Consider the following 24,695-nt stretch of genomic DNA (forward strand, 5'->3'; position numbering starts at 1 on the left):
CCTTCTATCTTTGCTCCTCCTGCTTCTTCCTTCACTTCTTTGCTTTCTTGTTTTCCTGCCTTTTCCTTCCCTATTTTCCTTTCCATCCGGATGTTCCCTCTTTTCTTACTTCCTCTCTCGTTCCCTTCTCTTCCTTCCTACGTTCTCCTCTTCCTCCTTCATTCATATATTCTCCCTTTTCCCCCTACTCCTCTTCCTTCCTCCCTCCCTGTATTCGTCTTTACACCTAGACGCCGGGTCAACAGGGGCATATTTTCTCTCACTCACTCACTCACTCACTCACTCACTCACACACTCACTCACTCACTCACACACACACACACACTCACACACTCACAAACACACACGAAACTACTTACCTCGGCGCCGCCATACATCTTCCGACACGCTTAGCAACTGGTCAAGATAGTAATTGCCATACCTGCAAAGATGATAAGCGCTCGTTTATAATTGTTCATAATAAGCTGTAAAATAACAACATATAAAATAATATCAACAATAATAATAATAGTAGTAACAAAAATAAGAAAAATATTGCTACTAACAATAGTAAACAATAGTACCACAAATACTATAGTACTAACAATAAATATTACTACGACTACTCTACTACTACTACTACTACTGAGAGCAACAGTGATAATAATAATTAATAAAAACAGAATACCAAAAACATTGGTGAAAATAATGATAATTATGCTAATACTGATCAAAATACTTAATACTAATACCAAGTCTTAATCCAGCGTCAAGGCCTTTATCACCCGCATTTTCGCAAGTCCCCCCCCCCCCTCCCCTGCACGCCGCCTTCAGAAAACGGACGCCCAGCCGGCCACGCCGCACCCCCCCCCCCCCCCCCCGGCCACGAGCAGCGCAGGTAGATAAACAGAGAATTGTAGCGCCCTCCACAGGCGCAAAAAAGGGGTCCCCGCCGACGGAGCGAGCGAAACGAGTGCAAGGAACAAAGGGATTGCCTTACCCCACCTCACCCCTACCCGGCACCCCCCCCCTACGCTACTCCGGACACCCCTCCCCCCACTCCTCCTCCCCCAGAAAAAAAGGACAAGAGTTAATGTAGTGTTGCGGATCCGTTAATACCCGAGTGGGCGGCGGATGGCCGGGCGGGCGGGTTGGCGGGGAAGGGAAGGCAGATGGCGAGTGGGCCTGCGCGGGACCCGCCGGGCCGCGTGCGGTCGCCGCCGCGCCGACTTATGCACTTCTATGTATGCAGCTGCACATGCTCTCTCGGACACATTATTCATTTACTGACGCATGTACACACCGTATAGAGACAGACAGATACATGTATTGAATACATACATAGTTGTACATATACAAATGCATATACATTTACATACTAAAATCAAACACGCACACAGAGTCGCGCGCGCGCATTCCCACTATATCACGCACCCACTAATCCAAGTCCGCGCACGACCATGTCTCCCTCCTGCGCCCGATGCCCGCCGCCCCCGCCCGTGGTCGGCGCCGCGATGCACGCCCACCAGACGAAACCGAACCGCAAGAAAACCCGCTGACGAGCGAGCCGCCGCCGCCCACGGACCCAAAGCCGCCAACGACCGAACGACCCGTGTTGACGACGCCCGCGCCTGCCGCATACACAAACAAACGCCGGCGCTCGCAACTACCACTCCAACCACTAACAACTCCTTCAACACTCCATCCTCTCCCTTCCCCTCCCTCCCCCTCCCCTCTCACCAGGCCTCACCCCCTCCACTGGAGGCCTGATCTCTTTTCCCTCCCTCCTCTCCTCCTACTCTCTTCCTACTTTATTTCTTTCTTCCTTCACCCCCCCTTTACCATCCACCCATCCATCCATCCATTCATCTTTCCTTCACTCCTCTCTTCCTCTTTCCCCTCTCCCTCCCTCCCTCCCCTTCCCCCCCCTCCCCATATGTCCCTGAAGCGGCCACCGACCCTACCGCGCCTCCGGAACACACATGGGGCTAAGCTATGGTCCCCCGCACTACTTCAGACAGATTCCCAGCGCCGAGGTCGTCTGCAGGGACACGATTCTGGGGGAGGGGATGGGGGAGGGGATGGGGGAGGGGATGGGGAAGGGGGGAGGGAAGGGAAGGGAGGCGGAGGGAGGGGATGCGAGGAAGGGAAGAGTGGAGAGGAGAGGATGCGAGGAAGGGAAGAGTGGAGAGGAGGGGAGGCGAGGAGGGAAGAGAGGGAATGGAGGAGGGGGAGGGGAAGGAAAAGGACTGGGCCTCCTCCCAAAACACCCTATCTAACCCCTATCCACGCCTATCCACATCCCTTCCTCCTCCACCACCCCCCCTTCCCTAACCTCGACCCACAACTATCCCACCCCCTTACTAACCCCCCTCCATCCCACCCACCCCCTCATACAACCCACCCCCACCCACCCCCACCCCTACGACAACCCACAATCAGCGAGGGCCCCGCTAAACGCTACACTTTCGTCCCGTTCCTCTTTGTTCACTGCGGAAATCAAGGCCATCCGCTTTACCTGGGGAGATAGGGAGGGGAGGGGAGGGGGAGATGGGGGTGGAAAAATAGGGAGGGGATGGGAGGGGATGAGGAGATGGGGGGTGGAAGAATAGGGAGGGGATGGGGAGATGGGATGGGGATTGGGTGGGGATGGGGAGAGGGTAATGGGAGGGTGATGGGTAGATGGGGAGGGTATGGGGATGGGGAGATGGGGGAGATAGGGTGGAGAAAGAGAGATGGGGAAAATATAGAAAAGGGAGAATGGGACGATGGGAAAAAAGGGAGAAGCAAATAGGATGAGAAGGGGAAAAGGAGAGAGTAGGCTAAGGAGAGGAATGGAAATGGGGAAGAAAGGGGGATGAAGATAAGGAAGGTGTGGAAGGGAAGCGAAGATGAGATAATGAAGGTAGCAGAAAAGGAGGGAGGGGAAGAGGGGGGAAAGGAGAGGACAGGAAAAGAAGGGAGGAGGAAATAATAAATAAAATTAGGGGATATGGGGGGAGCTGGGAACGGAATAGGGCTAAGCAGAAAATAGGTGAGAAAGCGTTGCTAAGAGAAGAGAAAAAATCAAATTATAGAGGAGATTGAAGGATAATTCTCAATCTATCACACTATCCCTCTTCCCTCTCCTCCTCCTCCTATCTCTCTTCTCCTCCCCATCCATCTATCTCTTTGATGAATGAGATCTTAATCGTTCAGAAAGCTATTGAAGCCATTCAAAAATAACTTTCTCCAGTAAGAAGAGAAGAGAGGTAGAGAAGAAAAGGAGATGGAGAAAATGAAGAAATAAGGAGAACATGGAGGAGGAGAAGTATAAGGAGAAGGCAAAGGAAGAGAAGAAGAAGAAGGAGAAGGAGGGGGACAAAATAACCGGACCAATTATCACTAGAATCAAGTTTTACAGTAATTAAGAATGGCGACTGTGGTGACGATGGAGACGATAATAGTTATTAAGAACTACAATGGCAATTCACCAATCACTAATAAATCATAATATAAAGAAGAAAAGCAAGAGAAGAAGCGAGCAGCAGCCACTTCTCCCCCGCCGCCGGGAGGGGCCGGGGGCAAGCGTGCGTGGCGGCGAAGCAGCAGGAAAGACGGGCAGGAAGGACGCCCTCCCTCCTGCCCTCCTAACCTCCTGCCCTCTCAACTCCCTGGCCTCCTCCTCCTCCTCCTCTTCCCCCATTCCTCTTGGCCTCCTCCTTTTCACCCAACCTCCTCTTCTCCCTCTTATTACCTGGACTCATCTCGCCCTCTCAAACTCATGGCTTCCTCCTCCTCCCTCCTCCTCCTCCTGCTCGTCCTCCTCCTCCTTCATTCCCAGTGTCCCCTTCTCCTCCTCCAACCCGAATCCACTGCTGTCCCTTGAATTGCCTCGCTGCCTCCATCACTTCTCCCAAACAACTATCTGTTCTCCTCCTCCTCCTCCTTCTCCTCCTCCTCCTCATCCTCCTCTTTTTCCTCCTCCTGGTCGTCGTCGTCGTCATCGTCATCTCTACCTCCTCCTGCCCCCCCCCCCCTCCCTCCATTCCTCCTCCTCTCCCGATCGCCTGTCCTTCGACCTCTTCCTGCCCTCCTGATTTCATGGGCTCTTCCTGGCCACAGCGCCTCACCTGATGTCGCGCGACGATCCATCTTCCCCTCCCACTCATAATCCCTACGGATAAGATGAAGAGGAGAAGATGGAGAGAAGAGGAAGGAGGAAGAAGTAGGGGGAGAAGAAGAGGAAGGAGGAAGGAGGAAGGAGGAGAAGAGAAGGAAGGGAGGAGAAAAGGAAGGAGAAAAAGAGGTAGGAGAGAAAGAGAGGAAAAAGCAAAACAAACAATAATATAAAGAAAAACTAAAACGATGCCGAAGAAAATTACCAATAATACGACTCTACGATCAGGATAAAATCCAGGCTACACTGATCCTGACAAGTGCGAGGGTGGATGATGTTACTCGAGGATAAATCATCTGTGGAGAGGGGAAATGGGGGGGGGGGGGGGCTGTGCACTCTAGAAGGAGACCCGGGGACTAACACCTCATCCCCCCCCACCCCCCGCCAGCGGAAAATGACCCTCATGATATAAAGACTCCCGCACCCCACCCTCCCCCCCAAAAAAAAAAATAAATAAAAAATAAAAAAATAAAGATAAAACATAAGTCTAACCCATTTAACGTTTCCACACAACAAGCAGGATCATAATATAAGTCACTCAGAACCCCCCCCAATCCTACCCCCTACCCCCAACTTCCTCCTCCCAATCGCCCCCCCCCCCCCCCCCCTCAATCACCTGGCGTACTCTACAAGGTGAGCAAGAGGGGATTGCACGCGCCACACACGCACTAATCAAGCACACATTGCACACTCATCCCGCACACAAGCACACACGCAGGCAGAAGACCGCACAGCATTGACCACACGACTGCGCATGACGGACGGAATAACATTCAACAATGAGCCACAATAACTGTCACCTGAGGACGTGTATTGCCGGCTGCTTGACGGTGGGGGAAGAAAGGAAGGAAGCAGGGGGGGGAGGAGACAGGGGAAGAGGGGAGAAGAGAGGGAGGGGGAGAGGGAGAAAGAAAGAAAGAAAGAGAGAGAGAGAGAGAGAGAGAGAGAGAGAGAGAGAGAGAGAGAAAGAGAGCGAGAGCGAGAGAGAGAGAGAGAGAGCGAGAGAGAGAGAGCGAGAGAGAGAGAGAGAGAGAGAGAGAGAGAGAGAGAGAGAGAGAGAGAGAGAGAGAGAGAGAGAGAGAGAGAGAGAGAGAGAGAGGAGGGACAGAAAGAGAGAAAACGGTAGAATGAGAGGGAGGGTGAGGGGATGGTGAAGGGAAAAGGGAGAGCTAGAGAGGGGAAAGAGAAAGTGGGGGCTAAAGACAGGAAAAAATAGAGGGAGGGGAAAAGAAAAATGCGAGTGCAAGGGAGAGGATAAAGAGAGACGAGAGAGCAGGGGATAGGATAGAGAGGATCAAACAGGGGGAGAGGATAAAGAGAGAGGGGAGAGAATGCAAGAGAGAGGACAGAGCAGTGAGAGAGTATAAAGAGAGAGGGGGAAAAGAGGAGACAGCTGCGGGGAAGCAGAAATAGTACTAGTAGTATTTCAATAGTGGAAGAACTCGTAGGCAAAGGAAAGAGGGAGGGAGGGCTAAAGGTATTGCTCTAACTTGCCTGCACAGCCTTGTGTTATCGGTTCCTGGCACTACGCCTGGGTGTCAGTGGCTGAATGAAAATACTGAACAATGTATCGATAAATAAATAAAGGTACAAGGTACAAAGATGGGTACACAAGCAGGTCAAGAGCCAGTTCCAGCCCGGCACAAAGAAGGCAGGCTAATTGCCGAGTCCCTTCGCCTGCACAACCCATGCAAAAGCCCCCCACCCCACCCCCTCGGTCTCCCCGCGCCTAATTACCGCCGCAGCGGCAGCCCAAAAAGCGGCCTCCGCTGCGGAAGGACATCGACAGCAGAAAAAGAGAGCAACAGCACAAGCACACATGAGAGAGATCCATTAAGATGTCAGCGGTGGCGGGTCGGACACGAGAGGAACACTCGTAGATCACCGGCCCCCTCCCCCTCCGGCCCCCTCCCCCTCCGGCCCCGCACCGCCCCCCTCCCCCTGACCATCACCCGGCCGGCCCGCCCCGTCCCCGCCCCCGGTGCCGCCCGGACAGACACGGGCGCTCAACAAGGAGATTTATAGCAAGGAGGCCGCGGGAATGTGGTGCGGCGGCGCGGGCCGAATCGCTACTGACGCGGGACGCCCGAATGCACCCCATGTACGCACATATACAAACACATGCATACATATGCGGGCATGCTTGCGCCCAGCAAAGATGCGCGCGTGTGTCTCCTCGCGGATATGCAAGCACAGGGGTACAAACATGCATACAAACATCACAAAACAAGAGAAGGCGCACACAGCTGGCCAGGGAGGGCATTTACCCCACCCTACGCCCGAGCCTCTCGAGGGACACCTGGAATTAGGCTTGCAGGACGTCCTCGGGGGAAAGGGGGGGGGGGACTGGAGGGAGGGGAAAGAAGGATGGAGTCGAAGGGAGGTGAAGGAGGCGTTGGGGAAGGAGCAAAAAGACAGGTGGGTGAATAAATGGGTGAACGGGCTGAAAAGGGATGAAATAGAATAAGTGAACGAACAGGGAAGGAAGGAATCTCTCTCTCTCTCTCTCTCTCTCTCTCTCTCTCTCTCTACACACACACACACATATATAAATGAGTGTATGTATGTGTGTGTGTACGCGCGTGAGTGCGGGGAGGGAGGGAGGAAGACAGACAGAGAGAGAGAGAGAGAGAGAGAGAGAGAGAGAGGGGGGGAGGGGTGGGAGGGCGAGGGATGAGGGGAAGCGATGAGGGGCGTCGAATTTGTGGCGTCAGTGAGGGCAGTCATGTTGGGCAGGGGAGAGAAGGGTGAGGAGAGTGGGAATAGGGGAGACAGGAGAATGGAAAGAGAAGAGGGAAGAGGGAAGAGGGAAGAGGAAAGAGAGAAGTGGGAGGAGGGAGTAAATGAAGTTGAACTCTTTTCAAACAGCTACAAGATAAGGGCGTACTTATTACTGAAGAGAGGGAGAGGAGAAAAAAAAAAAAAAAAAAAAAAAAAAAAAACCAGAAGAGACCGGAAACGGCTATAGAAAACGAAAGGGGGAAAGAGAGAGCGGGAGCTGGCGGCAAAGAGAACGGAGTAGGAGAAAAAAAAAGGGAGAGCGAGTGAAAGAGGGAGACAACTACATTACGAGAAAGCCAAAGAAAGACCGAACACACGGGCTAGCTAGACAATATCCGACCAGGGGAGCACAAACACACAGAAAACATCTCCAAAGTACTCCATCCACTTTAAATATCTAAATAATTCCGCATGATACGAGAGGGCTGTAAAGCGAAGAATTCCCTGCAGCAGTAACAGCAGCGGCGGCGGCGGCAGAGGGGGAGGAGGCGGCGCAGGTAACAGCAAATATGAAGAAAAGCGGGGGGGGGGGGGGGGGGGGAGGAGATGAAATGAGATGAGGAGGGAGAGAGAGAGATGAGAGAAAGATTGAGAGAGAGGGGGGAGAGAGATAGATATATAGATAGAGAGAGAGAGAGAGAGAGAGAGAGATGAGAGAGAGAGAGAGAGAGCGATAGAAGCATAGAAACATAGAGAGAGAGGAGAGGAGGAGGATGTACAGGTGCCATAAAGGGGTTATGCCAACGCACCCTTCCCTCTTTCTTCACATGGGATCCCGGAGAGGGTAAGGAGGAAGGAAGAGAAGGAAGGTCCTCCATGCCAAGGGTGAAGACTGCAGGCGTCCAAAGTGTGTGTAGGGTGAAAGAAGGAAGGCTGGTTCTGTCTTCTTTCTCCCTCTCCCTCTCCCTCCCCCTCCCCCTTCCCCCTTCCTCCTTCCCTACCTCCCTCCCTTCCAATGCTCCTCCTCTTTACAGCGTTGGGGATTGGCGGTGTGTGTAAACAAGCAAGGTGAGGAGGGCCGGTTTTTGGTCGCCATGACGTCACAAAGGTGAGGACAATGATGTGCCCTCATGACTCGGCATTTCTCTCTCACCTCACGCCTCGCCCGCCCCCCCCCCCCAACACGAACTCCCTCCCTCCTTCCCTCCCTCCCTCGTGCCCGACCTTACTCCCTCCCTCGATGTCCGGCCGCATACCTTCCTCGCCGCCCATTCGTGCCCAAGCCTTTGCCCCTCTCTCTCTCTCTCTCTCTCTCTCTCTCTCTCTCTCTCTCTCTCTCTCTCTCTCTCTCTCTCTCTCTCTCTCTCTCTCTCTCTCTCTCTCTCTCTGTATCATTCGCCCCTCCCATCTACTCGCCAGTCTTGGCGACTCGTTTATACTAATCAAATACGTTTTACTAATTTATTCCGTTCCCAAAAAATAACCATACCTTAAAGCCAATACACATAAAACAACATAACCCTACAACGTTTATGAATGATCACCCAACTATCCACCTATCCCTACACCCCCCTAGTTATCCATCTCTCTATCCACCTGCCGAAACAACCGCCCACCACACAGCGCGACACAGACACACCACGGAAGACCGAGGCCCACGAACCCCTTCAATAAACAACGAAGCACAAGGAGCACAGGAACACGAGGCGGAACACGCGAGACAATAAAACGGCAGACAAAATTGCATTCATCAAGCAGCCACAACACAACAGAAGAGGAGGTAAAGGGGAAGAAGGTGGAGGGGGGGGAAAGGTGGAGGGGGAAGGAGGAGTGGGGAGGAGGAGGAGGACTGGGGAGAGGAGGAGTGGGGGAGGGGGACTGGAATGGGGGGGAGGTGGAGGAGGATGGAAAGAAAAGAAGGAGAGAGAGGAAACATGGAGAAGAGGGTGAGGGGGGGAGAGGAGAAATGTTCAGAGAATCTGAGGGGAAGGAAAAAGAGGTGGAAAAGGGAGAGGGAAAAAGAGGAAAAGAGGGAAGAAGGGACAGGGAGAAGAGAAGAGGGAAGAGGAGAAAGAGTAGAAACGGAGAGAGGGAGAGGAAAGAGAGAAGAGGAGAGAGAGGGAGGAAAGAGAGAAGAGGAAAGAGTGGAGAAGAGAGGGGAGGGGAAAGGTAGTTAAATCCCCCTCCCCCTCCCCCTCCCTTCCCGTCCAATGGTACAATCCAGAGCTCAGTCACAATCCCCCGCGGAATCAGAGTACGAAAAGAGATGTATAAAATGTACCAATGAATGGCAGGGAGAGCAAGGGGTCACGCAGGGTAGGGAGGGGGGGGGGCCCTAAGCACCCCTCCCCCCAAACTCTCCTTAATCTCCCCTTCCAAGTAACCCCCTCCCCCCTCCCTTCACTCCTCAATTCCACGTCCGGTTCACAAGAGAATGAGCCCAACCAACAAGACGGGGGGGGGGGGGGGGGGGGGGAGTAGAGGACGGCGAGAGGGGATGGTGGGAGAAGGGGTAGGAGATGGGGAAGGGGGAGAGGATAGGAGGACGCAAGGTTAAAGGAACCTTTACGCATACAGAAATAACTCGCCATTTACAGTCTATCAGCGGCACACACACACACACACACACACACACACACACAACAACAACAACAACAAACAAACACGCACAACCCCCCCCCACAAAAAAATCCCCCCCACACAACCGACCCCCCCCCCTATTAATAAAAAAACGCCGGCGTCAAGGTTGTCCCAAGGCGGTGAAGGTGAGGACCCTTTGTCAACCGCGCTGCCACTTACGCTTCGCTCGCAAGGCCGGCCGGAAAAGTCGGCGGCGTCGGCGGCCGCGACGGATGGTGCTGGCCTTACGCACGAGAACGCCGCGTTAGGGGAACAAGGTGGAGGAACTGGTGGAGATGGTGGAGATGATGGAGGAGGAGGAGGAGGAGGAGGAGGAGGAGGAGGAGGAGGAGGAGGAGAGGAGGAGGAGGAGGAGGAGGAAGGAGGGAGCATCAGGAAATGAAGGGAGAAGAAGAAGAAGAAGAAGAAGAAGAAGAGAGAGAGAGAGAGAGAGAGAGAGAGAGAGAGAGAGAGAGAGAGAGAGAGAGAGAGAGAGAGAGAGAGAGAGAGAGAGAGAGGGGCAGGGCAGAAATGCTAACAGGTGAGGAGAAGCGGGAACGGGGCAGCCCCAAACAAACCACCAGGAAAGATACAATTATCTCCACAATTTTATATGCGAGTGAGTTCGGCGAGGTCGCGTCCAGCCCCCCCCCCCCTTCCCCCCCCTTTACGTAGGGTGGCCTCCTCCCTCCTAATAGCTACCTGACGTTGCGTAACCTTCCGATAAAACTCACCGACACATGGGAAAATAAATAGAAAAAAACAGCTACGCAATGCAGTGCAATAAAATAGGGCCTACGGTGCAATGTCACGGAACCTACAGTGCAATGCAGATGTAAAACAATACGGTTAATCGGAGGAAACAAGAAACAGAATAAATCAAGACGCTCATTAATCCGAACAAAAACAAAACAAACAACAACAACAGGATCCAAGCGACGTTTTTATTCCCGGCGCTCGAGTGAATAACCGCAGCAAGGCAGAGAAGTGGGGATGAATGGCGCGGGCGTGGGGGAGGGGGGGGGGACGCCAACGGCCACCAACACGACTAAAGCGAGGAAAACAACAAGGAAAACAACAACAACAGCGCCGACGACAGCGATATAATCATCGAGTGAATGACCCGCGCAGCCACAAGCCGCCCACGCACCACAAGCAGCAGGGAAGGCTTATGTCGCGAGACCATCGCCTCCCTCCTTCCCTCCTTCCCGCCCTCCGCCCACCCATCCCCCCCTCCCCAACCCGCCCGCAAGCCCGTCCGTCCATTGTCCTTCTCTACCTTCCGTGCGTCCGTCCGTCCGTCCCTCCGCCCATTCCCTCATCCACCCGTCCGTCCCTCCGCCCATTCCCTCATCCACCCGTCCGTCGGACCGCCCACTAAACATCCCGATCCACAAACCCACCCAATCCACCCATCCATCCATCCGCCCATTCGCCCACCCACCCAACCGTCCGCCCATCCGCCCGTGTGACGGTCGACGAAGACGCTCATCACTCATGGCGGGGCGCCTCGCTTGCCGTATGTCGCGCCGCCGGTCGCCTCGTGTGTGTATTACCCTAATTCATGGAGCGGCGGCGGCTCCCAACAGCCGACGCTACCGCCTTTTACCGGCAGCCCGCGGACACGTCCGCACTCTATTGGGGGGGGGATAGGGAAGAGGGAAGAGGGAAGAGGGAAGAGGGAAGAGGGAAGAGGGAGGAGGGGGGGAGGAGGAGGGAAGAGGGAAGGAGGAGGGAAGAGGGAAGGAGGAGGGAAGGAGGAGGGAAGGAGGAACGGGGAGTAGGAATGGGAAGCGGGGATAGAAAGAAGAGGAAGAGTAGGAGGATGAGAAGACAAAAGAAGAAAAGCAAGAAAGGAAGTAGTAAAGCTGAAAACAACTAGAAGAAACAAGAGAAAAGGATAAACATAAGGGAAAACGCGAAGGAGACTGAGAGAGAGAGAGAGAGAGAGAGAGAGAGAGAGAGAGAGAGAGAGAGAGAGAGAGAGAGAGAGAGAGAGAGAGAGAGAGAGAGAGAGAAACTAGCACGAACAAAGAGAAACAAAAACAAAAACGACAACAACTACAAACAACGCAAAGACGCTCCAAAGAATTTCTGAAGCCTCATCATCTCCCTCCAGCTTCTCCATCCCGGCCGAGCTCTCATCTCAAGTCCCTCTTTCAGGAGCGGCGGCTGAAAGCGTCGCGTCTCGAGTCGTCATGCAAAATCGGCCTCGAAAGAGTAGCCCATTCCGAGGGGGAGAGGGAGAGGGGGAGGGGGAGGGGGGAGGGAAGAGGGGGGGAGGGGGAAGGGAATAGGGGGGAGGGGGAGGGGAAGAGGGAGGGGGAGGGGGAGGGGAAGAGGGAGGGAGAGACAAAGAGAGAAAAGGAGGGAGAGGGAGAGAGACAGAGACAGAGAGATGTTCAACGAAGAGAACATTAAAGCGCGTTGCCTCCTGTTCTCCTGTTGAACTAACCAGCAATCCGCCGAGCTTCGTGTGGGTTGCGCTGATGAAGGAATCGTTGCTCTCGGTTCCTGACTGTCTGTCCGTCCTTCTGTCTACTTGTTTGTCTGCTTGTCTACGTGTGAGTGTCTGTTTACTTTTCTGCGTGCCTCTACTTACTGTCTGTCTGTCCACCTGCCTTTCTACTACTCTGTCTATCCATGTATTTTTGTCCCTTGCCCCTGCTCTCTCGCTCTCCCCCCCTCCCCCGCTCTCCCCGCCTCCGCCTAACGAGGCGCTGTGCCCCGCCCCCTTTCCCTGCATCCCTTGTTAACTCGTCAGAATTTGATCAAATATTCATCCGCAATAAGGAGGTACTGGGGAGGTGAATATTTCATCAGGCGCCGAATTCATTCTACCAAGAAGTTGCCAGCACTGAAGAATTCCTCGGATCTTTTTTCCTCTTTCCGTTTCTCTCGAACGCAAACAGCAAATATGCTTTGTGCTAAGGCGTCTCATCGCGTGTTTCACTTGTTATAACAAGTTTCTTTTATCCCTCTTCCCTTCCGAAGAAATCTCTCTCTCTCTTCCCATCCCCCCCCCCCCTCTCTCTCTCTCTCTCTCTCTCTCTCTCTCTCTCTCTCTCTCTCTCTCTCTCTCTCTCTCTCTCTCTCTCTCTCTCTCTCTCTCTCTCTTTCCCCCCCCCCTCCCAACCTCATTTTTATTTTCTTCATGTATTTCCTCATTCGTATCCATTTCTAGGAAAAGACTCTCCAGCTCCCCTTCCACCACATCATTAAAACCATATTTGATAATTACAAACATCTAATAATAATAATATCCCAACAAACGAAACAACCCCCCCTCCCCCATTAAAAAATATCAAGCGTATGTACGAGACGCTATCCTTCTCCCTCCCCCTCCCCCTCCCCTTCCCCATCCCCCTAAGAAAATGGAATAAAAAACAAATAAATAAAAAGCCCCAACACAAAAGTCTCCCGGTCATTAAGCCTGTCCCCCTCGACCCGCCTTACACCCCCCCTCCCCTCCTCGAGTCCTTCACAATCTTTCAGCCTTTCCGACTCCTCCAAGAGGCCTTTCAAGTCCAACAAGTCATTTAGTTCATTCAGTCTCCCTCGGTCGTTCGGGTCTCTCGGTTCTCTCGGATATACTTGCCCCCCCCCCCCTCCTCCCAATCCGACCTCTCCCCCCCCCCAACCCGACCTCTCCCTTCCTCCCAACCCGACCTCTTGCCTCCTCCCCCTCCCTCCCCTCAACTAACGAGGACTGCATCTATAATTTTCCATCTTTGCTCCATCGACACGCAATCAGTCACGATTTTATTTTTGTTGCATGGGGAAGTGGTCCCGGATGATGAAATAAAAACTCGGGCCTGATTTTATTAAAACCGTTCGCTGTGATGCACGTTATTGAGAAGGGGGAGAGGGGAAGGGAAGAGGGGAGAGGGAATGGGAAGAGGGGAGAGGGGAAGGGGAAAATGAAGGTGAGGTAATAGATGGGGGATAAGCGAGAGGAGGGGAGAGGGGGAAGAATAAAGACCAAGAAAAAGAGAAATAGAATAAGAAAGAGAGAGAGAGAGAGAAAGAGACAAAGAAAGAGAGAGAGAGAGAGAGAGAGAGAGAGAGAGAGAGAGAGAGAGAGAGAGAGAGAGAGAGAGAGAGATAGGGGGGGGGAGGGAGAGAAAAGAAGAAAGATAGAGAGAGAAAGGGGGTGGGGGGCGTTGTCAGAGTGGTTTGAATCCTTTTTCAATATCCAGAATACCACCTTGCATACAATTTGTTAATTATACTAGTAGACTACATTAAATGAAGTCTGTCTGTGTCTTGTTTGTCTGTTTGTTAGTCTACTGTCTGTCTTTCTGTCTCTCACTCCCTTCGCTGTCATCCATTACTGCGACTTTGTTGTTCGCTCCTCTATTTCCGCCCTCCTTATCTACCGCTTTCTTGCATCCTCTCTCTCTTCCCCTAATCTACGGTTTCCCTTTCCCCTCGCTTCCCGTCCCGCCTTTCGCCGCGACGCCAAATTTCATTACGGCAACAATGGCAACAGAATGACAAGTCTTGCCCCCGCGTTGCCCACTCACTCACTCACCTTCCCTTCGATTATTAATAACTTCTCCCCTCATTTCCCTCATGTCTCCGTTCGCCAGACTTCAAGCCTCATTCATACCTTAATGCCCACCACGTCTTTCTCCTCGACGACGCCCGCTGCCCAATTTCCCCTCTTACGTTTCCCCTCGTTACCGAACCCGTGCCCCGTGTACCCAGCGCCGAGAAACCCTTCGCCAATCATTAATGGATACAAAAACTTCACTAATTACACCTCTATGTGTCTGTGTCTCTCTCTGTCTCTATCTCTATCTCTATCTCTATCTCTATCTCTATCTCTGTCTCTATCTCTGTCTCTATCTCTGTCTCTCTCTACCTTTCTATTTCCCCTTCCCTCTACCCCCTCCCCCCCTATTATCGGACCCTTCGTAATTATCCGTTCGTTCTACTCTTTCCCTCATAAAATATTCGCCTCTCCTCTCCGCATATTACTCGCTGGTTATCCGTGTTAACTACAAAACTTGCGACTTTCTTCTCTCATTAAAGACTCGCCTCCCTCTTATTTACCAATCCCCTTTCTCGTCTCCCCTCCTCCTCCTGCATTCAGCCACTCTCTCTCTCTCTCTCTTCTCCCTCTCCTCGCCCGTACTCATCATCCCTTCCTCCTATGCACCTCTTTCCTCGCCCTTTCCGCCCCTTCCTCGCCCCGTCTTCCAGGACCTTAAACTCTATTTAATCTTTTCCTCATTTGCTCGCCTTGAATTGCACTTTTCAGCACTTATGCAGCGGCACATCTGTCTGTCTGTCTGTCCTCCGTGTCTAAGCCTGGCTGGCTGTCGGTTTATCTAGTTCCTTCGACTGTCATAGCTTGTATGTCTCCGTCTGCTGCAGTCTGTATGTCTGTTTGACATCCGACTCAATGCCTAGACGACTGTCATTTTATCTGGTTCCTTCGACTGTCATGGTTTGTCTGACTCCGTCTGTCTATCGCGTAAATTCGTCACGTTAATCTTATCCTTCGTCGCAGACATTCAATCAGCGACGTCGACAATGGACGCCACTAAAACATGCTGATTATCACTCGGAATGAGTTACGGCTCACATGACGCTACACATTGTCCCTCCTTTTCACAACAACCTGCCTCTCATTCTACACTTCTCTCTTATGTTTAAAAGTTTCCTTATCTCGCTTTCCCTTCTCCTCTCTCTCTACGCCTCCTACCTCCGTTCTCTAGACAAAATGAAAGAAACGTAGAGAGAAACTAAGGGAGATGAGGGACATTTCCCAACAACCCGACCGAATGACACGAACATAAACGACTCTTTTACGCCCGCACTAACCGCCCCCTCCCTCCCCTACACCCGCGACCTATCGGAGAACAGACCAAATACACCCACGTGAACACCTCTCTCCACGCCCACGGACAGGGAGGGGTTTGGGAATTCTACCGGCAGTGTCACCTACGCGAGGAGGGATTCGGGCCAGCCATCGACACAAAAGTAAACGACGGCGAGAGATAAGCGATCACCAAGGCATGATAAGAGAGCTCTGTGACGGCAGGGGTGGGAGAGGGAGGAGGAGGGAGAGGGAGGAGGGAGAGGGGGGAGGAGGGAGAGGGAGGAGGAGGGAGAGGGGGGAGGAGGGAGAGGGGGGAGGAGGGAGAGGGAGGAGGAGGGAGAGGGAGGAGGAGGGAGAGGGAGGAGGAGGGAGAGGGAGGAGGAGGGGAGAGGGAGGAGGAGGGAGAGGGAGGAGGGGGGAGAGGGAGGAGGAGGGAGAGGGAATGGAGGGAGAGGGAGGAGGAGGGGGAGGGAGGAGGAGGGAAGGGAGGAGGGGAGAGGGAGGAGGGCGGAGAGGGAGGAGGTGCGAGAGGGAGGAGGAGCGAGAGGGAGGAGGTGTGAGAGGGAGAAGGAGCGAGAGAACGGAGAAGAGGAGGAAAGGAGGAGGAGAGGGAGGAAGGGAGGTAGAGGGAGAGGAAGGTGTAAGAGGGGGGATAGAGTGGGAGAGAACAGTCACAACAAGATATTGCGATCTAAATAATGAGAATGAAGAAAGATCAAAACGCGGAAGCAAGCACACAAGAAAACCAGCAACTCGGCAGAAACCCTGAAACAGATATACAAAGTAGTATTCCCAAGATGATAAGGGTAACAGCATCATTATAAATAGACGAAAGGGGGAACGTGTGAGTAATAAATTGATAACAGGTGAACACTGGGTGTGTTGAGGGGGGGGGGGAGAAAGGGGGAAGGGGGGGCGCAGAACAACCCTATCAACGATCACGTGATTACCCACCACTTCGCAGCGCCACGAACGAGGAAAATCCACCAGCACTGGACGTAAAAAAAAAAGTCTCGGTAATTACTCCAATTGCACACGAAGATGGATATAGATCTAAGTTCACACGAACCTCACGACCTCATGTCCCCTTCCCCCCTTCAACCCCCCCGTCCTTTCTCCCTCTTTCCCCTGCCATATCTCCTCCTTTCTCTCCCTTCTCCATTTTATTTCTCATCCTTTCCTTTCCCTTCTCCCCCCCCCCTCCCTTCCTATCTCATTCCCTCCATCTCCCCCTTCCTATCTCCCTCCCTCCCTCCCTCTTCTCCTCTCCCTCCCACTCAAGACAACAAATCGAGGTCCGGCAACGATGGCGAGACAAAGCCAGGCATTATGAGGAAATGAAGGGGTATGAGGCGGGACGGACGGCCGCACGGGGAGGGTGAGTGTGCGAGCATTCGGCGAGTGCGTGAGTGTGAGAGTGAGTAGGGATGCGTGAGTGTGTGTGTGTGTTAGTAGGAATGAGTGACTGCATGAGTGAGTGAGAATGAGTCAGTAGGCGTTTCAAAACGAGAGAGAGCCTGAGTGAGTGAGTAAGTAAATGAGAGTGGAGTGAATGAGTAGGTTTTAAATTTTTTCTGTGGTGGGTGGGTGAGTAAGAGTGATACAGAACGAGTTACTACTTCAGAAACAGATCCGACCGAAAAAAAAAAAAGAATGAGCGAAGCGGGAGATTATAATCTCCATATCTTTACCACTTTCGGGACTAGATTACAAAAAAAAAAAGAAAAAAAAAAAACAACCCCCCCGTCCCATCTGCGAGCCAGCACCGGCATAATGAGAGCACTGCCCGCCGATAGGACGAAATGCCCGCCTCCCCTGCATACAATGCCACCGCCTCTCCCCCACGTACTCCCCCCACCCCACTCCTTCATACCCTAGCCCTCAGCCCCTCATGCCCCCACTACCTGCCTAGTCCTCAGTCCTTCCCCCAACATCCCCCCCCCCTCGCGCCCCGACTCCTCCCCTCCCCCCCCCCGCCCCTCCTTCATCCCCGGCAGGACATGATCATCAGCGTGAAGCGAGTGTTGTGGCAGCTCCGAGTCGTGAGCGCCGCACGAGGGACCCTCAACCACCAGCGACCATTAACAAACAGCGCCAACACGCCCACACAGACGACACCTACGCCCGAACCAGCAATTGCACCTGCGACGAAAAGGCGATAAGCAACACGGCGCAAACAGAGAGCACGCCGTGGATTCGTAGTTCTGGGGTCGCTGGCTGAACACAAAACAGCAGGCGCGGCAGCAGAGACACGGCTGGGCGCAAGCAGTAAAGCAGGAGCAAAGTTCGAGGCGACAATATTTACACGGGGGAACAGGACCCCGAAATCCGGATATAAAAAGACGACCAACTGCACCCGGTGCCCCCCCCCCCCTCCTCTTCTCCTCATCCTTTCTCTCTCTCTCTCTCTCTCTCTCTCTCTCTCTCTCTCTCTCTCTCTCTCTCTCTCTCCCTCTCTCTCTCTCTCCCTCTCTCTCCCTCTCTCTCCCTATCCCTCTCCCTCTCCCTCTCCCTCTCTCTCTCTCTCTCTCTTCATTTGCTCGTCCTCTGCCCTATTCTGGGCGGGATACCTGGCACACAGAGGAGTGGGGGTGGAATAAGGGTAGAGGCAGGAGGGGAGAGAGGGAGGAGACTGTTGGTGGCGAAGGGGGGTGAGGGGACGGGTTCAGGATATCCTACTGATTCATCTCCCTCCCCCTCTTCCCCTTCCCCCTCCCTCCCCGAATCCTTCGTGCAACATCCAGCACCCCCGCCTCCACTGACCGGTTATAATCCAGACAACTGACGGTTGGCTTTGACCCCTACCTCCCCCCCATCCTCGTCCTCCTCCTCCCCCCCTCCACGACTTCCCACAAACCCTCCTCCTCCCTTCCCCCTCCCCCTCCTCTTCACCCATCCTCATGCCTTACCCCTTCCCCTCCTTCTCCCTTCCACCCCCCTCTTACCCCAACCTCGCCGCCCACCGCCACCTCAGTGCTGCTTGCGAGTCCTCAAATAAGAGCCTCGCAACCCCACCGCAAGCGCCAAGGGGTTTAGACGCGCCGCCGCGGGGGGGGGGGGTGGAGGGGCGAGGGAGAGAAGGGGAGGGGGGAAGGGGGATGGAAGGGGCGAGGGAGAGAAGGGGAGGGGGAAAGGGGGATGGAAGGGGAAAGGGGGATGGAAGGGGCGAGGGAGAGAAGGGGAGGGGGAAAGGGGGATGGAAGGGGCGAGGGAGAGAAGGGGAGGGGGAAAGGGGGATGGAAGGGGCGAGGGAGAGAAGGGGAGGGGGAGAGGGGAAGGGGGATGGAAGGGGCGAGGGAGAGAAGGGAAGGGAGAGAAGGGGCGAAAGGGAAAGGGGTTGGAGGGGCCGGAGGGACGAGGGGAGAGGGGTGTGGAGGGGGCGAGGAGGGAAAGGTGTGCTGGGGGAGAGGCGAGGGGAAAGGAGTGTGGGGGGAGGGGATAGGGGAGTGTGGAGAGGGAGGGAGGGAGGGAGGGAGGGAGAGGGAGAGAGGGAGGGGAGCTCGTCTGTATATAACACCGCCGTTGAAACGACCCCACCAACCACCCCGCAACCACCAACAATGCCTCCCCTTACCCCTCGCCTCCCAACCTCACCTCCCTCTCCGCTTCCCCCCCCCCCCCCCCCGCCCCAACTTCTTCCAAGGCAAGTCAACGAAGGCGGTGACATTCCCCTTGAACAAGCATTAACACCTTCCATCTCCCCTCGTTTCCTACCATCCCCACCCTCCCCAATCTTTCCCTTCCCACATAAACCACCACCCAACCACATTCCAGCTTTCCCCCACCCAACCCTAATCCCCCTCCTAACCCATAGCCCCATCATTCCCACAAAGCCCCTTTTCCCTACCACACCCCACCCATCCCTTCCCCACCCTCCCCACCTTCACCCAACCCCCGCCCTCTGCATAAACTCGCCCCCCTAATGCCACAAGCACGCCGCGACGCCGTCACCTGCGAGGAGGAGCTCCGCCATTCACAGAACGTTCTCCCCGCTCCACGCGCGGTCTCCGTCTCTCCTGCTCGCCGGCCAGTTCCCCTGCTCCCATCCCTTCTGCTTTCGTCTCCTGCTCTCCAGCCTGCTCTCATCTCCTGATCTCCAACTTCCATCTCCAATTCTCCGTCTTTCTTCCCTGCTCCCATCTCCTGATCTCCAACTTCCATCTCCAATTCTCCGTCTTTCTCCCCTGCTCCCATCTCCTGATCTCCAACTTCCATCTCCAATTCTCCGTCTTTCTCCCCTGCTCCCATCCCTCCTGCTTCCACCCCCTACTCTCTTGCTTTCATCTTCTCCCCTGCCAGTTCTCTTGTTCCCATCTCCTACTCTCATTCTCTCCTGCCTGCCCCCCTGCTCCCATCTACTCTCCTGCCTGATCTCCTGCTTCCACCTCTCTGGCCTCTTCCCCTACTCTCCTGCTGCTTTCTCATCTGCTTTCCTGTCCCTGCCCGTCTCCCTCGCCCTTCCTTACTTCCTTCCTCCCTTCTCTGGGAAAAAGAAAGGGGAAGAGTGTAGGGGCAGAAGAGGGGAAGGAATAGAAAAAATGAAAAGACGTTGGAAGGGAGAGAGGAAGATAAACGAAGAGAGGCAAAGGGAGATATGGGAAGGGAAGTGGATAAGGTGAGAGGAAAGAGAGGGAGGGAAGCAGGGAGACAGAGAGCAGGGAGAAAAGAAAAGTAAGAAGGAGAGAAAGAGAGAAAGAGAGAAAGATAGAGAGAACAGAGAGAGAAGAGAGAGAGAAGGGAACAGAGAGAAGAGAGAGAAGAGAGAGAAGAGAGAGAGAGAGAGAAGAGAGAGAGAGGAGAGGAGAGAGAGAGAGGAGAGAGATAGAGAGGAGAGAGAGAAGAGAGAGAGAGAAGAGAGAGAGAGAGAGAGAGGAGAGAGAGAGAGAGAGAGGAGAGAGAGAGAGAGAGAGAGAGAGAGAGAGAGAGAGAGAGAAGAGAGAGAAGAGAGAGAGAGAGAGAGAGAGAGAGAGAGAGAGAGAAGAGAGAGAGAGAGAGAAGAGAGTGAGAGAGAAGAGAGAGACGAGAAAGAGAGAGGTGTGGAGGAGATCCAAGCTCTTTGTGTAGGTGTGGCGTGTGTGTAGATGTGTGTAGGTGCAAATGTGAAGTGGAGGGCGATGGTTCACACACGACAGACGGGTGTAAATCACTGTGCTGTTGTTGTGGCCTGAATTATGGTCGCCTCCCATGCTCTTGGTTCACCGTGCCGCTACCCCCCCCCCCCCTCTCTTCCCTCCCTCTCTCTCTCTCTCTCTCTCTCTCTCTCTCTCTCTCTCTCTCTCTCTCTCTCTCTCTCTCTCTCTCTCTCATTCTATGATTTATAGGTCCTATTAAAAACGAGAGGATATCTCGTGACTAACTGACTAACCTATACCCAACAAGAAACAGGTTTTGTAACACAGACAAAATTCACCGATAAATATCCCTGATAACTTATCATTCCGTATAGTCACGAAAAAAAAAAAAATATACAACACGAAAGAAATATATACACACGCAATACAGCACAAACACCACCTAGAACAACGCAAGCCAACTCATTAGCAAACATTATCCCCAGTGATTACCCCCCACACACATTTTATCCTATTACACCTTCGTAACTTCTCAATGAAACTTTTTCCTCTGGCTGCATTTGTCGGTCCCGATTCGCGGACGTCCGTATCGGCGGCCTTAACAACCGCGCGCATCCTCGAGACAAAACCCAAGATATTCTACTTTAATGAACCCAGTTACCGGAGGCTTTTATTCACTGTATAATCTAGCTAATGAATGCAAAAGTTCGCCAGAAGCTCGCAGGTGTGACTTCAAGCTGCGCCTCCGTTTGGGTTGTCCGTCTGCTCAGGAACTCAATGTACATACTGCTTGCTGAGTAGGCCTTTTGGAATACTTATGTTTACTTATCTGTAACTATCTATATATCTCGCAACATATATAAATGCCTTATAATATATATATATATATATATATATAAAAACATACACACACACACATATATATGTATACATACATAAAAACAAACAGCATTTTCGTTGTGTCCGAGTACCAATCGGCGTGACCCGCTTCTTCCAAGATCCCATCATTTCCGTGATGTTCTGCGCTCGCCGGAGCTCGAACCAGATCCCCCGCCGGAGGCCCTCCCGCCCCCGGCCCATCCCCCGGCCCGACCCCGAGCCCACAGCCGCCGCGAATAGGATAAAAAGGCGGGCCAGCCGCGCAGCCCTCATTCAGGAGCGCGCCAGTCAGCGTCCCTCCGCCTGCACGGCTGACACAGTACCCGAGTAATCGTTATGGGCCGCTAATAGCGCTATCTGTGCGCCGTGACGCAATAACACATTACGCAACGTATCATCACGGCACTATCAAATCCCGCCAGTAACTTGGCTGGGCAGCGGTAACGCCAGCCGGGCGCCCCAGCCGCGGCATCGCCGATGTGGATCAGTAGCAGTCGCACGCAAGCAAGCACGGTTCCCCAGCGGCAAGCAGCCCCGTAACACGACTCCGAGGCAGGAGTAACACGGTTCGGTAACACCGTACACAAGGCACACACCATCAGACCGGCAAGAAAAGTATTTTCAGCCATCCCCGCGAATCATGATCCAGGATTTTACTCAAATATGTTTCCTGTGTAATAACCGCGTGCGGGCCCGGCGCACAGCGGCGCAACCGACAACACTCCCTGACATCATTATCAACCTTAAACGTCAATGACACAACTGTCGTTTTAGCTTGTTACCCAAACCCATCTTGTTGAAGTGGTCCGCGAGCCCCTATAGCGGAGCCATCCGCGGGGAATACAAATCATTTTCAGCTTTGCGGCCCTTGACAATTAGGATTCAATTAGCGGGAAGCGGCCGAGGTGGGATACGCCCCTTCATTTACAGAAGGCGCGCGGGGTGGCGGGCCGGGGGTGAGGACAAGGGGGGTCGAAGGAGGAGAAGGGGCTGGGGAGAGGCAGGGGAGGGGGGAGAGGAGGTTCGGGGGTGGTTGGGTGATATGTTCTGGCTGATAGGTGCTATGTTGACACCACTTCATTTAATAATTAATTACATAACCTTCCCGATGCAATTTTGCAATTATCCTTCGGGTCCACTCCGCAAACGATCGGCGAACAAAGCGGACGGTGGACACGAAAACAGGAATAAAGAGGGAAACAAACGAGAGCTCGAGATAAATGGCAATAAAGACCCTAGATGGCACCTCTTGAGAGTTGACAGGGGCCCTCGGCTGCAGAGTTACCAACGTCAACATTTAACCGACAACATTCCCAAGACGTTACACCAAAGTTTCCATCCTTGACCACGTGGTCCAGATGCACCCGTGCCCTCAGACGCTCCTCGGAGGCCTCGAGGACTACTCCCCAAGGGCTCCGAGGGGCGGCGAAGCAACACCGTCGCCGTCGTAGGGAATGAAAACAACTGAAAAAGTATTTAAGGACGGTAATTGGTATGGGGGAATGATGAAAGAAAAGGAAGAGGACGGAGGGGAGGAGGAGGAGGAGGAGGAGGTAGTGATAGGAGGGGGAGGTGGAGGTAGTGGTGATAGGAAGAGGGATTAAGGGGAGGGGGACGAAGGGAGATGGAGGGGAAGGAGGGGAACGGGGGGAGGAGGAGGAGAAGGAGGAGGGAAGGATAAGAGGAGGAGGAGGAGGAGGAGGAGGAGGGAAGGATAAGAGGAGGAGGAGGAGGAGGAGGGAAGGATAAGAGGAGGAGGAGGAGGAGGAGGAGGAGGAGGAGGGAAGGATAAGAGGAGGAGGAGGAGGAGGGAAGGATAAGAGGAGGAGGAGGAGGGAAGGATAAGAGGAGGAGGAGGAGGGAAGGATAAGAGGAGGAGGAGGAGGGGGAAGGATAAGAGGAGGAGGAGGAGGGGGGAAGGATAAGAGGAGGAGGAGGAGGGGGAAGGATAAGAGGAGGAGGAGGAGGAGGGAAGGATAAGAGGAGGAAGAGGAGGAGGGAAGGATAAGAGGAGGAAGAGGAGGAAGAGGAGGAAGAAGAAGAGGAGGAGGAGGAGGAGGACGAGGAAGATGAAGCGGAGGTGGTAGTGTAGTGGTGGTGAGTTGCCGAGGTTAAGTTCGGCGGTGGTAGTGGTGGTGATGGTAGTTTTTACCGTCGTCCTAACATATCCCTAGCCACGTCGGCTCGCCTCACTCCCATACACCACGGCACCTTCATTTCAGCCCTGCCCTCCCCTCCTCTCCCTCCCGCTGTCTTTCTCTTTCTCTCTTACCCGACTACCTCTCTCTCTCTCTCTCTCTCTCTCTCTCTCTCTCTCTCTCTCTCTCTCTCTCTCTCTCTCTCTCTCTCTCTCTCTCTCTCTCTCTCTCTCTCAACAGTTTAAAACCAAACGTTTGACGCTGCTCCCCTCCTCCCTTTTAAAGACACGGTACTCAAGGAAGACTCTCCATCCCTCACCCGAGCACCTCTCCTCCGCCCGCCTCTCTTCCACTGCCATCCGTCACCCCGAGCTCACAAAGGCGTTCCTGCTCCTGCTGTCTGCTGTCCTACAAATCGGTTATCATCCCCCTCTCCCTCCCACCCTCCCTTCTCCCCCATTCCATCCCACCCTCCCTCCCCCTCTCTCCTCCTTCCTCCCTTCCTCCCGCCCTCCCCCTCCAACCCTCCCTTTTCCCTGGCCCAACACACACGACCGCCTGTCCAACACTGGCTCGGTCACCATCCCTATCCCTCACCGTGCCTTCGACTAGTTTTTCTTCCTTTCACGGTGGATTCCGGGGCCGGGCTCTCCCCCCCCCCCCTCTCTCGCCGCCGTCTCGCTATCTGTCGCGAGTGAACAACCATCTTGTTCAATCGCTCGGATGTCACCTCGGAGTCCTCCTTATTCTTCGGTGTCCTTCTGTTTGATGTCATCTCGAAGTCATCTTTGTTTTGTTCCTTCTGGTTGACGACATGTATGTTCTTATATTCATAAATATATATATATATATTTTTTTTTTATGATATGTTTGTTCTTCCAACTTATGTGTCTTTCAGCTTAATGCCTTTTATTTCCACGCTTTCCTTTATGATGCTTGTCCATCTGTTCTGCCTTACGTGTCGGGTAATCTCGACAAATGTGGGCAAACATTTATTTTGTAATCACGCAATTACGCACTCACTCGCAAGAACCCCCCAGGAATAGCAGTCTGCAACTCTGGGTGACTCAAAATACCACGAAGGCGGCGCCGAAAAGACCTGGTCGTCCGCACAAGGAGGTCCTGACGCAAGATCACCGCCACCATTCCGGCAAAGGGCGTGGATGCGATGACAGAGGCCAGACTTCGGATTAAAATGCCCCCCCCCCAAAAAAAAAAAAAAAAAAAATCTGCGAAACTACCACATCGCAATTCTATTTACAATCTTTATACCACAATACAAAAGTAAACATTGACCG

The 24,695-nt window shown here is 53.5% G+C and overlaps 1 long non-coding RNA gene across 1 annotated transcript in view; it reads right to left on the minus strand.

Moving 5' to 3' along the window:
- The window catches only part of LOC125046397, a 63,618-nt gene that overhangs the window by 28,603 nt on the left and 10,320 nt on the right, over nucleotides 1-24,695 (minus strand). Inside the window, exon 2 of the long non-coding RNA XR_007116648.1 lies at nucleotides 360-421. This is a non-coding gene — a long non-coding RNA (uncharacterized LOC125046397). The remainder of the gene's footprint in view (nucleotides 1-359; nucleotides 422-24,695) is intronic.

Source organism: Penaeus chinensis, chromosome 39 (genome assembly GCF_019202785.1).
Source record: "Penaeus chinensis breed Huanghai No. 1 chromosome 39, ASM1920278v2, whole genome shotgun sequence".
NCBI lineage: Eukaryota > Metazoa > Arthropoda > Malacostraca > Decapoda > Penaeidae > Penaeus > Penaeus chinensis.